We start from the raw sequence: 16,088 nt of genomic DNA on the forward strand, positions 1-16,088 counted from the left end.
AGAGCAGATGATGGTTTCCTAACATATATGTGTTAACATATCCTCTCTCTTTCTTAGATACACAATGGAAGCCTTGTTGAAAGCTGAAATAAAGATGGGTGTACTTAATGAGGACAGTGATCAGTCTTCAGATAAAGACCAGGAAGGAGATGACTTAGAAGATGACTTCTTTAACTTTCTGCCCCAGGGCAAGAAGTCAGCAGTGGACACTGCTGAGGAGGAACTGGTGAGGTACCTGAGGTCTCCCAGCAGGGAAGTGTCATCACTCCATGGCTTTCCACGTGTGCTGCGGTGTTTTTTGCAGCATGACACAGGCATGCCTTCAAGTGCCGCAGTAGAACGCCTGTTCAGTACTGGTGGCAACGTAATGACTGTAAAAAGACATTCCTTGTCTGACATGCTCTTTGAGCATCTTGTTCTTTTGAGAGATAACAGAAACATATTATAAAAGCATTTCAAGTGTAAAATTTGATTTCAAGAGTTGGGGTATCTTCATTGCTTGGGGGGATGTGAGATTCTGTTATGCCATTATGTTAATCTTATGGATAATTTTTTTTATTCTACTACCCCCTGTGTGTGTGTGTGTGTTTATTTTTAATATTGTTTTAGGCTTCTTAGATGTGCAGCAGCCAAGTCCAGCACCTTGTAGGAGTTTTTTTTTAAAAGTAACTGAAATGTAATTGTAGTGATTACTTTTGAGAAAAAGTAAAGTATTCAGTTACTTTCAGAGCAATTGTAATTGTAACGGTAATTACTACTTTTTGGGGCCAAGTAATTGTAACTGTAATTTATTACTTTTTAAAAGTAATCTTCCAAGCTCTGAGAAGGATTAGAAGACTTCTGTATAAACTTAATGATACAGATTGAGGGCTAGGACATTAATATGATTGTGTATGTTTTTTGTGTGAAAGTAACCCTATGTTATAAATGGTTAAATCTGTGGTGGCATTAAATAAGAAAATATAAAAGCAACTATTCTTTGCAAGCATATTGCTATCATAGTCCAGGGGATAGTTAAAAACTTCCTTGGCTTCTTAGATGTGTCCCAGAACATTTCTAGACTCAGTCCTATGCCAGGCTCTCACAAGAGACTGATAACGTTTACTGACAGAGCTTTAGATATATTGAAAAGGCATAAATCAGAGTAATGAGATTCAAATATCCATTAATATTAATGGGGAAACCTTTTGGGAAGCATGGTGTACAAAAAATAATAAATCAAAGAAAAGCATGCATTATATCAACATATAAGTGATGAGTCTAGTTAAATTAAGAAAAAGCGTTCCTTTTATTTATTTATATTTACAGGTTTTATTTTCTCATCCTATCTATTATCTAAAGAGCTCTGAGAAGCATTTTTGATTCACAACAACTGTGTAAGGTTGGTTAGGCTAAGGAAGAGTGACCAGTTTAGGTAGAGCAAAGGTGGTTTATTCTGTGGATAGAATCAAAAGAAAGAAAGTTGTATTTTATTTCATTGTCATAGTTTTAGAAATGGAGAGGAGCATCTCTGAAAGTTACTTGCCCAAGTTCAGTCACTCAAAATATCAGAAGAGAGAAACCCTTGCTATTCATATTTAGGAATGAACAAAAGCACTTTGAGATGGCTCTATAAACGGTCTCTAAACAGTTAAAAGACTTATTCTGTACTGAATAATATGGGTACAATCTAGTACACCATGGGCACAGCACACATATGTGAGCATGAGAGATTGAGAAATCTGATTCAGTTTGAATTTAAAGGTGACCCTCCCAAATGCACACTTTCTGAAACAATACACACACGGAAACACAGCTATCTTTTGAAATTAGCATTTCTTAGAGTTCTGCAATGTCTTTCTCCGGTCTAGTAATGTGTAAAGAAAATGTGCCTACTAGGGTAAAGTGTGTATAAAGATGCACATCTTAGTGAAAATAACATACAAAAATGCATTATGTTAGGGTAAAGTGTGCATAAAATGCATATGTTGGTGAAAATAACATGCAAAAAGGCATTATATTAGGGATTTTGCTTTGGAAAAAATGTATATATTAGGCAAAACTATATACAAAAATGTGTGTATTGGGAGAAATTCACATTAAAATTCTGATGAATTTTCGTGAGGATAAAAAAATAGCAAACTAATGTGGAGAACTGAACTTAAGATTGAAAAAATGCGAATCGGAGAGAAATTGAAGCAGACAGATTCACTCATCCATAGTGAGGATTCTCAAAGGCTTCCTTTTCTCTCCACAAGAACTGTATGATTGCCGTTGGGGGAGGGTGGAAACAGCTGTGGGACTACAGAGGGTGGGAGAAAGGTTTTATCCCCCCCCTGCCCTTGTCGTAACAAAAGCTCTCCTCCTGAAGCTGCTGTTTGTATTGGGAAGGAAGTTGGCACCAAAGGAAGAAAACAACTCTGTACCAAAACAACCCAGAGTCTATTGAGATATCCATTACTCTCACAGATGTGTAATTCCCATGGGGGAGTCAGTGGCATTCACATCATGCCATGTGGCCTGCCCTGTACCCCCTAAATGAGAGTACTGGCTGGCCTATGGGATTTCTGAGATGGGTTAGCTTTTAATGCTGTTTAGTTTAATTATTGAATGTGGTTTTCTGGTTTTATATTGTGTCAATGTACGTCGCCTAGAGTGACCGTTAATTCAGCCAGATAGGCGACTGATAAATAAAATTTTATTTTATTATTATTATTATCAAGTGCACTGTCCCATTGCCAGTTTCAACAGCCGCCTGGTTGACATATGTACATCAAATAGGGAGGGGGTGCCATCTTGCTTTGCATCTCTGGCAGCAAAATATTTGGCACATGCACAAAATGTGTCTGTGTGAAGAAGAGAAAGAGATCCAGTGTACAGGCTGCTCCTCCATAGACCACCCTATCTGGCATAACAACGGACATTTTATCCATTTATAGCAGAGCATGCTTCAGAGAGGCAATATCACAATATGTAATGATATCAGAAAAACCAAACATCTATGCCAATAAACACCAGAGTATATAGGCTTATATGGGCTTGAAGATGTTTCCAGGTTTCCAGAAAGCACTTAAGGTATCAGAATGATAGAATGTGGATTTGTTCTGTAAAAAGTCCCACTGCAATTTCTCTGATTACTTCTGATCTTAGGGGAATTGTAAAAGTTCAAAAAATTTGAAAGGATGTGCATTTTATTTCTCAGTTAAGCTGTCGGTTTACATAACATGTAATGAAAACTTTAATATATTTTCTTCTTCTGAATTCCCCTTAAAGGAAATTTTCATCCAACCGTAACTGACTACTGTACATCAATAGCATCCTCAAATCTCAGATCAATATTCTGGACATTTTCAGAGAATACTAATTAGCCTCACAGATAAGTTATTCTCCTAGGGTGGAGAGGAAACAACAAACCTCTACACTACAGCAAGCGTTGACTGTCTAAGTAACTGGACAGAAACATTTGTATCCCCCTAAGAGGTCAATTCAAGACTCCTGGGCAATATACTAAAATCAAATGTATACCTTCTTCTAACTGTTCATTGGCAGAATATGATAATTTTCACATAATGAAATACCAAGTGAGCAAAATCCATATATCACTCTGGATGATGCAAATATAGTTATTACTGGGAAACCCCCATCCCCATAGCTAAACCTGTAGGGAAAGGTTGGCTGCTGGCAGGAAGGGAAGCAGCAGCCCTGGGGTCTCCTCTCATAATGAGCAGTGGCCCAGTAGTGTAGTGGCAAATTCAGAAGCGCAGGGTCCCTTCTTGTTAGTCACAGCCACACCCCTCCCCCCTTTTTGCTGTGGGGTTGAGAATGAAATCCTTGTTAATGCCTTCTCCCACAACAACAGTCACACCTAGCAGCCAATAAGCATGAAATAGGAGAGTGTTAGCTACTGAGAAGAGTCTTCTCTCAATGACTAACACACTCTTCTTTCATGCTGTTTGGTTATAAGATGCTGGAGACATGTCAATGTACGTCGCCTAGAGTGGCTGTTGATTTGGCCAGATAGGCGACTCAAAAATAAAATTTTATTATTATTATTATTATTATTGGGACCCTGTTCCCAAAAGAAGTCTAAGACTCCCCAAGACCCTGGATGACTGCAACCCTGGTTCTGTCCTTTTAAAAATGTATTTCTTCATTAATGAATTATATTTTGGTTACGTAGGGCATGCCATGGCCTCACATGAAGGGGACTGATCAAGTCCATAAAGCTTAGCTTCAACTCCATACTCTCATGTCTCCAGATTAGCCTTTGCCAACCTGGTGCCCTCCATATATCTTGAACTAAAGTCTCATCAGACCCAGCCAGCAACAGTTGAATTTATCAGGTACTGCTCCAGAGTGCTGTGATGACATCTTTCAGCTGGCTGTCCATGCCAATCTCCCTGTGAATCTCAACAGGATAGGTTAGGATCATCTCCACTACACTGGTCTGAATAGCTAGTGTGGTGCTGCTAGGGCCCTTAAAAAAGTTGTGGCCTGTTGAATCCCAATATTGGTGTCTTCCTGCTGATTTCCTTTCCTTCCCTGTGCATATGCATTCACAGGCCGCATTTGCACATCCCAATAGGCCGTTTGAATCCCTACTCAGCCATGAAGCTTGCTGGGTGATCCTGGGCCAGTCGCTGCCCTTCTGCCTAACCTGTCACAGGGTTGTTGTGGCGATTAAATTAGAAGGGCTAGAACTGTGTACTCCACCTTGAGCTCTTTAGAGAGAAGGTGGGATTTTAATGCTAATGTTAATAATATAATAAGACTTTCCCAAGGAAGAGCTTCCTCCTGTGTATCCAACCTTGATGTGCTTATGGAAGGGGTGTGCAAGTAGTGCCCCCCCAAGTGTGAAGGTTTGGACAAACATTGTGTTATAGAAAACCAAAGTCTGTGTGAAAGTACATATTTGGAAATGCCATTGGTGCAATCCTAAGCACATTTACTAAATGATCTCATAAATGATGAATTTGAACTTCACAAAATACTTTACGGTCACGCCCATAAACATCTATGCAACCTTGTGTCTAGAGACCTAGAGCAGATAACACATTATTAAGAATCACTTTCCATAACTGTAAAGAGGTATGTTCACATGCGTGCATCCCAGGCACCTAAATGAGGGGTGAGAGCAGCATAGGAACATAGGCAAATGCCTTACACCAAGGGTTCCCAAACTTTTCTTGAAAAGTTACACTTTTATTGTTTTTATGACATTTGTAAGCTGCCCTGAGCTCTGTTTTTAACAGTGGAAGGGCAGGATATAAATCTTTTTAATACATAAATAAATATTCCATAGTGTTGGAAACTAGAGCCTAGGCATTTAAGGCTGAAAATGTACATTAAAAAAAAAAGATTTCTCACACATTCCTTCAGTTTTTGTTGGTAATTACTAGGTAAAAAACCAAAACACCTGGATAATGCAACTATTAATATGCTTCATTTGCATAATTGGCAAATAATTTGCATAATATGCAAATTAGCCTGCATGGATTTGTGGAAGTGGAATATGGCAAGCCTATGCTCCCATGTCTCCATGCCATTGCAACTGGTGCCACTGTCTAGGTAACTGCAGGGTCATACACTGAAGATGCACCTCTTTACTCTGTCCTTTGACACTGGAGATGTATAATTTTTGGACCCACCACATTCTTGGGATTGTAATTTGTTGTATTGTAAATGACCTACACTAAGGCCCTAGGGTAAAGGGCAGGTTATAAATCATCATCATCATCATCCATTCATTGTTCCCCAGGGCTAGGTTCATGTTTTAAGTAGCTAGGAATGCTCATTGAGTGTACCAAGGATCCTTGATATCACTAAAGTAGATCTATATAATTCTCTACAGAGCACATAGTACATTTCTCATGTATACATATACAGTTTGGACCAGCAACAGAATGTTGTGGCCATCCTCTAAGGCAGCTTTTTCCAGCCTGGTGCCCTCCAGGTATTTTGAATTTCAACTCCTATCACCCCCAGCCAGCATGGCCAATAGGGATAATGGTAGTCCAACATCGGGAGGGCACCAGGTTGGGAAAGGCTGATCCAGGATACCATAAACTGTAAGAGGCTGAAGCAAGCCAATGCACCTTTCCTCCCTTCACCAAGTTTTCTGTCTTTCTCTCACAATGGACATCCAACGTACCATGGCTTCTGGAGGCCATCGTGAATACTCAGTCCTCTGTGGGTTGTTTTACTCAGTGGCCTCCAACAACGAGTACAGGGAGGGTGAGGAAGAAGGATGCTGTCACCCATGGTTAGTCAGTGCGGTAGGAGAGGGAGGCACACAGAGAGAGCAGCCGTAGGGATGGAGTGCACCAGGGCACAGCACAATGAGGTTTTTTTTAAAAAAAAATAAGTCTTGGTTTGTTTTTAATGTTTAGTTGGTTTCTTTTTAAAAAAGTTCCGATACAGCCGGATGTGGGGCAGAGCTGCTACACTAGCTTCTTGGCAGGGGAGCTAGTGTTACTTATTGGGAGGGGCAGGGTGGCTGGTGTGGCGCAAATACACTGGCAGAGTTAATCTGATGCTCCTTCTGGTGTGCTTGCACAATGGTGATTTCCCCTCTGCCTCCCCGTCTCCCTTTCAATAAGCAACCATGACCCACCTGCTGGGAAGTCAGCGTAGTGGATCTGCCCCACTTGGTGAGCCGCTTCTGAAAAGCATCTTCTGATCATAAAGCAGTATTACACTAAGGCCATTGGTCCATCTAGCTCAATATTGTCTACTCTGACTGGCAGCAGCTGTTCAGGATCCAAGGCAGAGGAACCTTTCCCATCACCTGCTATTGGTTCCGTCTAACAGGATGTTTCATGGGTCGAACCTGGGAACTTCTATTTCTGCTCTGTTACTGAGCCTTTCCCCAGAAGGCTTTACCTTAAGAAAGCAGTAGAAGGGACTTGACCCATGGCCTATTTGATAAGCCTGTAACTTGCATTACAGAAGCTTCCACCTGGAAGAAGAGAAGAGAAGCTGATGAAACTAAGCATTTTATGGATAATATACCTGGATGACAGAGCTCAACAATAAAAAACTGTACAAAATTGAATGTGTTGGCTTGGGCAGTGTATTCAGGAAATTCTTTAACTTCAGACACCATGGCTAAATGAATCACTTCACTATATTTTGTTTTGTATATTTTGTCCTAATGAAAAAACAACCATTTAAAATGTAAAAACCTGCCAATCTGTGACCTACTGATTATTAACAGTGTCCTCATCTACTGCTGAACATCCAAGGAAATCACAAGGTGAGATTATGCTGTCTATATAGCCGAAACCAATTTCTACCAGTTTGTGTTGAGAATTAAAAGGTATATTAATCATGCAATATACAGTGTATTCTGGTGCAGAGTGACAGACACCATTCTGACCACTGTTCCATCATATCTAAAACTTCACGGTAGCCTCTTTGATGTGATTCTTAAAAGGACTGACCACCTATGTAGCTTTTACCCAGCATTTACAGTGATGAGTTGTTAACCAGAAAAGCAAGTAATCCAATAGGGTTTTCAGTAAACCTTTGAGTAATCTTAGATGTGATTTAAAGAGTTTTTTGATCACAGTGTGAACACAAAGAGGAAACAGGAAAAAAACTGATGTTCTTGGTTGTCTGCCTCTGCATATATTGCTGTTATTGTTACTTAGGCAATACATTCAGGGATCACTACCAATATAAATATGTTATCTTGAAAAGCTAGACATTTAAAGACAGCAACAGCCAGCCTTTAAACTGGTTCTATTTGCCTTAAAAGTCATTAGTTCATTGTTAACTGTAATTTCATAATACATATATTGTGATTTTGTAAGGCACAATCCACAGTGTCAACTTTCTGAGATAATGCATTGATGGTGATGTATTACCATCACTTCTAATGGAGGAAGTAAGCTTTGCCATTAAGTAAGTTGTTCTCCAGGCTATTTTTCAACACTCTATCCGGATTCAGTGAATACTGATCAATGACACAGGAACAGATATTTCTGTCTATCGTCTCTAAATCAAATTCTTTAACAGTAACACAGAATGACTCTGAGCAGTTAATATATCATGCTGTACAATATCTCCAGCATTCAAGAACAAGAAACATTTCTTCAACTAGAAAAACTCGCATGAAAATGATCCATCTAAAACAGGGGTGGAGAACTCCTCCCACCCCACTTTTTTGTACTACAACTTCTGTTTCCCCGATCATTGGCCATGCTGTCTGGGACTGATGGGAGTTGTAGTCCAACAACATCTGGAAGGTCTGCAGGTCCCCCAGCATTGATCTAAAAATATAATTTAATCCATTTTACATGTGTCATGTTTGTCATAAATAGCAGCTATCTTTGTGGAGGACAACCATTTAGTTAACAAACACCCCAAAATATAACACACACACACACACCCCTAACCAGCCAACCAGAGATTCTGCCTGCTTCATCTTAAAATAGGCAAGTATAACATACTGTACTAAAATATTCTTGAGAGTGATGTGTTCTTTACCATCTTCACCAGGTTTATCTTACTTCCATTTTGAGTTTGCCTAGGGAATATGCCTGTCAGAGCTTGTCATAGGCCATCAGATAGAGGCTAATAAGGATTATAATGATTCAGGCAAAGTCCCAGCCTTAACAGAAAGCTTTGATAGCCTTTCAAGGTGTGTGAGCCAGTGTCCAGCATATCTGGGTATGCAGATTCTCTCTTAAGAACATAAGAGCCATTCTGGTTCTATAGTATCAAATCCAGCATCTTGTTTCACACGAACATCTTTGACATACTTGTTCTTCACACTTGATCCCTAAAAACCATACAATACCTGTATAAGCTCACAAAGATCTATTTTCTGTTCATATTTCCAACGTTGGGAATTACAGGTTGTCTCCCCATGGCATTCAAACTTCTGGGGGGGGGGAAGGCCTTAAAATGACAAAAATTGAGTATAGCACATAGTTAAATTATGGAATTCACTCCCACAAGAGAGGCAGTGATGGCCACCAAGTTGGATGGCTTTAAAAGAGGATTAGACAGATTAATGGAGGATAAGGCTATCAGCGGCTGCTAGTGGCTACCATAGTCGGAGGCAGTATGCTTCCAAATACCAGTTGCTGGAAACTAAAGGAGGGGAGAGTGCTCTTGTGCTTAGGTTCTGCTTGTGGCCTTCCTATAGGCATCTAGTTAGCCACTGTGAGAACAAGATGCTGGACTAATGGGCCACTGGCCAGATACAGCGGGCTCTTCTTATGTTCTTATATTAATATGACAGGATACTGAGCTAGGAATGATCCATTGTATTAATGGGATACATATTTGTGATTGATAGAAGGGCAGATGGATTCTTTATTAATGAATAATAATGAATTAATAATAAAATTAATTAACAGTAGCAAAAGATCATCCTGGCAAATGGGAAAGAGCAGCTGCTCAAGGTCTGGTTAATTGCCAAATGGAAAAGTTTTATCCATTTACTCACAAACTTGGCCAATGGATCTAGATACATTAACTTGTCAAGAGTAATTGTGTATTGGCATGCAGATTACAGCCCTTGAGACATATCATCAAAAAGGGTGAATTCTTACCATAGGAGAAGAATAATTCTGGGAATGTCTATATCTAAGGAGTTGGCAATAAAGATGGCAGGCCAGCAGCAATCACCTCGTTTTGTGTGCAATGACAATTTGAACCATGCATCCCCCCCCCGCTTAATTCATTTTATGTCAGAAATCCTGTATGTGAAATCCTTGTTAATAAATAGTTTACAAAGCTTTGGAGGGGACGTTTTGTCAAAAGGTAAAGGTAATCAGATGTGGAAGCTTAACTTTGCAATAGAAAACAAAAAACTTAAAAAACTTAGTAAGGGTTAAAGGCATGTTCATTTTTCCACAAAAAAACCCTATATACAAATTTCTTGCTTTCTTACGACTATTATTCTTGATCTCTTCAAAAAGCGGATACATATTGTTCTTAGGTATTGTCCCATAGGTCGAACATTAATTAAGACAGTCATGGAATGTTCTGATATGCTTTGATATACTTGCTCAAAACATTCCAGGCAGCACATATTAACAGCATTCTTAGTATTTTACCTCTACATTTTAGTTGTCAAAATATATGTTAAACTACTCTGTCTCCCAGCACATTTGTTCTTACATGTTCATTTTCAAATTAGCTGTCATAATAATCAGCTAGGTGTTTAACATTCTGTGAACTTAATGCCTGGTTTCTATAGCTTTGGAGTTTGCACATATTACTGCACGTGAGCCCATTTTTCAAGCACTTGGTGCAATTGCAGTCTAGTAGATCAAGCTTGGATGGCCTCCGATGCTGGCAGACCCTACATTAGCATGTGAGGCATGAGTGAATGATTTGGTGAGGTCCAAATATTACTGGAGTTGCACAATCCCTGGTTCCTTATTCATTTCTATGCAGAGCTTGGAAGATTACTTTTAAAAAGTAATAAATTACAGTTACAGTTACATGGCCCAAAAAGTAGTAATTACCATTACAATTACAATTGCTCTAAAAGTAACTGATTACTTTACTTTTCCTCCAAAGTAATCACTACAATTACATTTCAGTTTCTTTAAAAAATGCCTACAAGGTGCTGGCCTTCGCTGCTGCACATCTAAGTAGCCTAAAACAACATTAAAAATAAACAAACACATACAGAGGTAGTAGAATAATTATTTTTATTCATAAAATAGCAATGGTGGTCTCTCCTCTGGTAAGGGTGGTGGGGAGGAGGCTGAGGCTACTACTCAGATCTTTGCATGTCAAACCAAGTGCAACCCCTGCCCCGCTCAGCCAGCCAGCATAATCTCTCTCACTTAACCACATCCCAGACCCTGCCCTGCCACCAACTAAGGGACACTCACCCAAGCAAACATTTTCCCCTGAGATGTAAAAAAGATAAAATACTGCAAATGCAGCACAGTAGCCAGAGGAGGCCACTCCACCCTGTCTCACTCTCTGCCTCCTCCCTCGTTGCCTCCTACCCATCCACAGAGCATGAGGAAAGAGCGACACTGCACAGAAGCCCAGTTTGAGGCACATGATTTTCATCCACAAATCAGAGGAGCAGAAGACTTCACCTGCTCCCCCCCCAAGTAATGCCCAAAAGTAATTCTGGAAATGTTACAATCACTCCACAAAAGTAGTAAAATTACTCCTAGTTCCATTACAATCAAAATGTAAAGGAATTACCCACTCATTACTCAAAAAAGTAATGAATTACAAGTAAATCGTTACTTCTAACTAGTTACTTCCAAGCTCTGTTTCTATGTATATTTGGTATTACCGGAATGGGGGAACCATGCACAACACCATTCTGAGCTCAAGTGCAGCATTGTGCTGGACACAGTTCTTTTTCCTGTCATAGAGGACGCTCCTCTGGAGGTGTGGGTATATATTGTGGGGTGGCTCACAGCTGATTGTGGGTGCTAACCCTCAAATGTTTATTCATTTCTACATGCATTGGCTATTATTGGCTTGGGTGCCATGTCTGACAGTGCCTTAGGCCCAAATATGATGGTATGCTAGCTCATAGTTGGCATGATTACACTGGAGGTGGGGGTGATCACATAAAGCACTCTAGTTCTATTCTCTTGCTGGTGCTCCCTTAAGTGGGTATCTTCACCTTGCTGCATGACAGGGCTTAATCTGGGTAAGATTTATGCAAAATGTGATTTTACACACAAAACCGCATGATTGCTGTAAGTCTACTACTTATTTCCCATCTTTTGGGGAGTGGATTATTCATCACATATGGTCGGAAATGTTATCCTGGCACATGGACTATTGCAGAGCTATGCAGATTCAACCACAATATGTTCCAGATCATTTGAAATATTTTATGGTTATTACAACATGTATTTCATTTGGAAAACCAAAAAGATAAGTGAGGAAAAAATGACTTGATACTAACCTCCAAAACATGCAAAATTTTTGAGCCAGAGTACCAGCTGTCAGATGGCAGTAACTTTTGATCTCTCCATTTCCTGGGTCATATTCAGAATAATGAACTGGAGGTCAAAGTCACAGCCTATCTTAAATCCCCTGAGCCATCCTCCCTCCGGCACCATATCTTTCTGGTTACTTTGAACAGTTTCCTTGCCTCTGTGGCGGAGGATACTCAAAGCTTGTAATACACCCTGTCATGGTTAAAACAACAGTTCAAACCTTTTTTTTTTTAAAGAAGGTTTGAATATCACAGGAAAAAAAGTGTCGATGAACATTGGAATGATGCAAATATTTAGTGATAGTTTTGAGACATATCAGCCCCGTGGAATCAATGCAGAGTTGAGGGTCATTATAAAATGAAGGTGGAACAAGCCCTGCTGAAAATGGGAGTTCCCACGGAGTGGATTGTGCCAGTGTTAAAACAAAGAGGAAAAATAAATTGAGAACACATTAGAATTTCAGGAGATAGGGTGATTACAGATGAATATGTAAAAGTGAATATTAAGAAGATTAAGCAGGAGGGAGGACCTGTGTGATATTCCAGAGAGGGATCCCTAATATGAACACCATCCCAATCAGCCATACCCAAAGGCAATCCCTGTTTCGATGTGTCGACCCTACTGGAGCAGGAACTCAGAGACATTTGGCCACGGGTAACAATAAATATTAAAACCTTTATTATCAATGTTTGATAGAAACATGAAAAATTTATCCTTGTGTACAAATTATGTTTCTTTTTACAGTGACAATACAGGAGGTTTTGCAACGCAATGGTCAAAGTGCCCCCATTTGTTTTATCATTACTATTATTATTTTAAAAAGAGAGACAAAAAGATAATTATATTTTTGCAAATTTCCTTCTGCCACAGTTATCCACAGTCAGTGAGAATGAAGAGCGGGAAAGCTGCTAGCAGCTAAACAGTTGATTCCGTATCAAGGTCACTAGAATAGCCTGTTACATTTTCTTTAATTTTTAACCACCGCCTTTATTTTCTCTCTTTTTGTTGTTGTTCAGCATTTATCACAGTTTTTCATTTTTCTTTTGAATCAAGTGGTTTCAATTACTTTGGCTACTTATAAGATGCCTTGTTTGAAATTACAATTATCTGACTACTAGTTATCCTGGAATGTTTAAAAGTGCCCTCTAGCCTTCCGGGATGTATACAGTGTATTTTGGAGGAGCAAGAGAAACACGTCAACAAATGGCATTTTATTTTATTATATCTCCTCCCTTTCTGCCAAGGCATGTGGTTTCCCCCTCATTTTGTCCTCACAACAACCCTATGAGTTAGATTAGGCTGAGAGATGGTGACTGGCCCAAGGTCACCCACTGAACTTCATAGCAAGGTTGTGATTTGAAGCAGGATCTCCCCAGTCTTAGTTCAACACTGTAACTACTACACCACACCGGTTCTTTTATCTAGGTGGAAAGATCTTACATTGTAAGACTTAGGGCTGCCACAATATGTCTTCATGAATTCTATTTCTTGGGTCAAATACTTCTGAGCATGTGCAAAGTTATTTCTCCTCAATAGGAACATTAAACAAAGGGGGGGACCCAAAGACTAAATACCTTGGACTTTCCTTTCTGCATATGTGTTGACTGAGAAGATTTCCTGTGTATGCAGACGTATATAAAGAAAAATAAAAAATGTGAAACTCCCAAAAATGGCCTGACAAAGACTTGTGACCTTGTGAACTTATATAAGGAATGTTGACATATCAGTTGAGCTTTCTGTATGTTACTTTCACTAATATATGCATTTTCATGCACACTTAACTCTAATATATGCATTTATTTTACATATTAAGTGGCTGAAGAACTGAATTCAGAGAAGTAAAAAACATAGATGGTCGTGTTATGGTTCTCATACTGTTTTAGAAGGTGAAAATTAGGTCACCTTTAAATGCAAACTCAATAGAATTTCTTTCCCATCAGTAGTCTTGAGTTCTTCAAGACCCTAGCAACATCCTTGAATATAAGTACTTAATTGGGGATGGAGATTTAAATAGAAAATGTTGATAGGTTGCTCCCTGTCCAATTTTTAGCTTCAGACTACTATTTCCAACTGCTGTTCTGAGTACAATTTTTTGGGGAAAGCATTCACACAACCTAATGTCACATGTAGTTTGACCACAACTTCAGTGAGTTGACTTATATCACAAGACTTTTACAAGAAATACTGTGATGATGGCTGTGTTTCTGAAGCACGTTACTGGAAACAGTTGAAATGCACTATATGAATGTTAAGTATAACCACAATAATGTCAATCAATCCTTCCTGTAGTGGTAACATGCTAAGACAGTTTTGTCAGGACTTATTATGAACACTAGGAAAATACTATCCATCAACCAATGCTATACAATGCCTGGCACTGTTGAATTCCTGATTCCTTCCTAATTTTATACCACATTGTCCAAATTACTACAGGAAATGAGAGGAAGGGGCATAGCTCCGTGGTAGTACATGTGCCTTGCATGCAGAATGTCCCAAGTTCAATCCCCAGCATCTCCAGGTAGGGCTGGGAGAGACTCCTGCCTGAAACCCTGCAGAGCTGCTGCCAGTCAGTGTCAACAATACTGAGCTAGATGGACCAATGGCCTGACTCAGTATAAGGCAGCTTTCTGTATTCTATGTTCTTAAATGATGGTTGTTCCCTTCTCTAGCAAATTTATAATAAACAATACCTTGAGGTCCCTTAACAATCCACCCTGCCCGTTTATTGTTGCTTCTTGTTAATTGCTTTTCTGGTTGGACCTCTTAAGCCCCCAGTAATTGGTCTCCACCATTTTCTCCTGCCTTAAAATTCTCTGTCTGTCCTATTTACTCTAGCGTTGCTACTGTTCATGTCCAGCCCAAGATAGTTTCCTGAATGAGGTGGAAGAGCAAATGGTGCCCCTTGCCCTTCCTCAGTCAAGGTGTGCAGTCATACCAAAAGCTGGCCAACTTATTTTGGTACCTGAGGCAAAAAAATCCCAGACGTGCTTTTCTCATTCCCTGGCAGTAAAAATACAATAATAATAAACAAAATAGCTAACCATTTGCAACCCTTGTGTGACACCCAAAACCTGCTGCCTGAGGTATCTGCCTCACTCAGTCATGCAGACGATTCTATTCATATTCAAATGAAGGGAAATAGAGGCATAGGAACACCATTGTCTACATTGTCTGGATTGGGAGCAACTGAGCATACAGGTCAATGTTCTCAATATTATATAGAAAGAAAATGCTGGAGCATGGAAATAATTCTTTATCCCTAGGGCAGTGTCCAATAGAATATCTCTCCCAATGCGACCATGATTGACATATTCATATATTAAACAGAACCACAGATATAATTTTGGTTGCACAGCTAGAAACATAATGTATTATCTATTTATTTATCTGATTTCTATCCTGCCTTTTCTCCAAGGAGCTACAGGGTTCCCCCCTCCTTTTTCTTACAACAACAATGTGAGGCCAGTTAGACTGAGAGATAGCAACTGGCCCAAGGCCACCCATGGAGTTTTGTGTCTGAGTGGGGATTTGAACCCTGGTCTCACTGTCATAGTCTGACACATTAACCACTACATTGCTGATATGTTATGCTAAATATGGTGATTTGTACCTCACTGAAATGCAGTGATCTTTAAGTTCATTTGAGTTCATGTTGCTGCTGTATCTCCAGAAATTCTGGCTATCTAAAACCTAATTTCTTTAATGTGAAATAATAATAATAAAAAGCTGTTATGATGCCAAACTAGGGTTGCCAGGTTCAATCCCTGATCCTGATCCTGTAGGAGAAAAGAAAGTCAGCCAAGTACAGGTGTTCTTGCAACTCTGAAACAGGAAAAACCACAAGGTGGAATTCCTACCTTCCCCCTGCACAACTTTTAAAGATACAAAAGACCTCTTGGTTGCCAGGCCCAGCCTCCAAGAGGTCTTCTGTATCTTTAAAAGTTGTGCAGGGGGAAAGGAAAATTCCACCTTGTGGTTTTTCCCATTACAGGGTTGTAAGAACACCTGCACTTGGCTGACTTTCTCTTCTCCTAAAGATACAGGATCAGTTTCAGGGATTGAACCTGGCGACCCTATGCCAAACAAAAGCTCAGTTCCATTTACTAGTTGACCAAAATGGGGTTTTAAAGGTACTATTAAGCAAGCTATATTAGCTTGATTTCTTAC

Source organism: Rhineura floridana, chromosome 6 (genome assembly GCF_030035675.1).
Source record: "Rhineura floridana isolate rRhiFlo1 chromosome 6, rRhiFlo1.hap2, whole genome shotgun sequence".
Taxonomy (NCBI): Eukaryota; Metazoa; Chordata; class Lepidosauria; order Squamata; family Rhineuridae; genus Rhineura; species Rhineura floridana.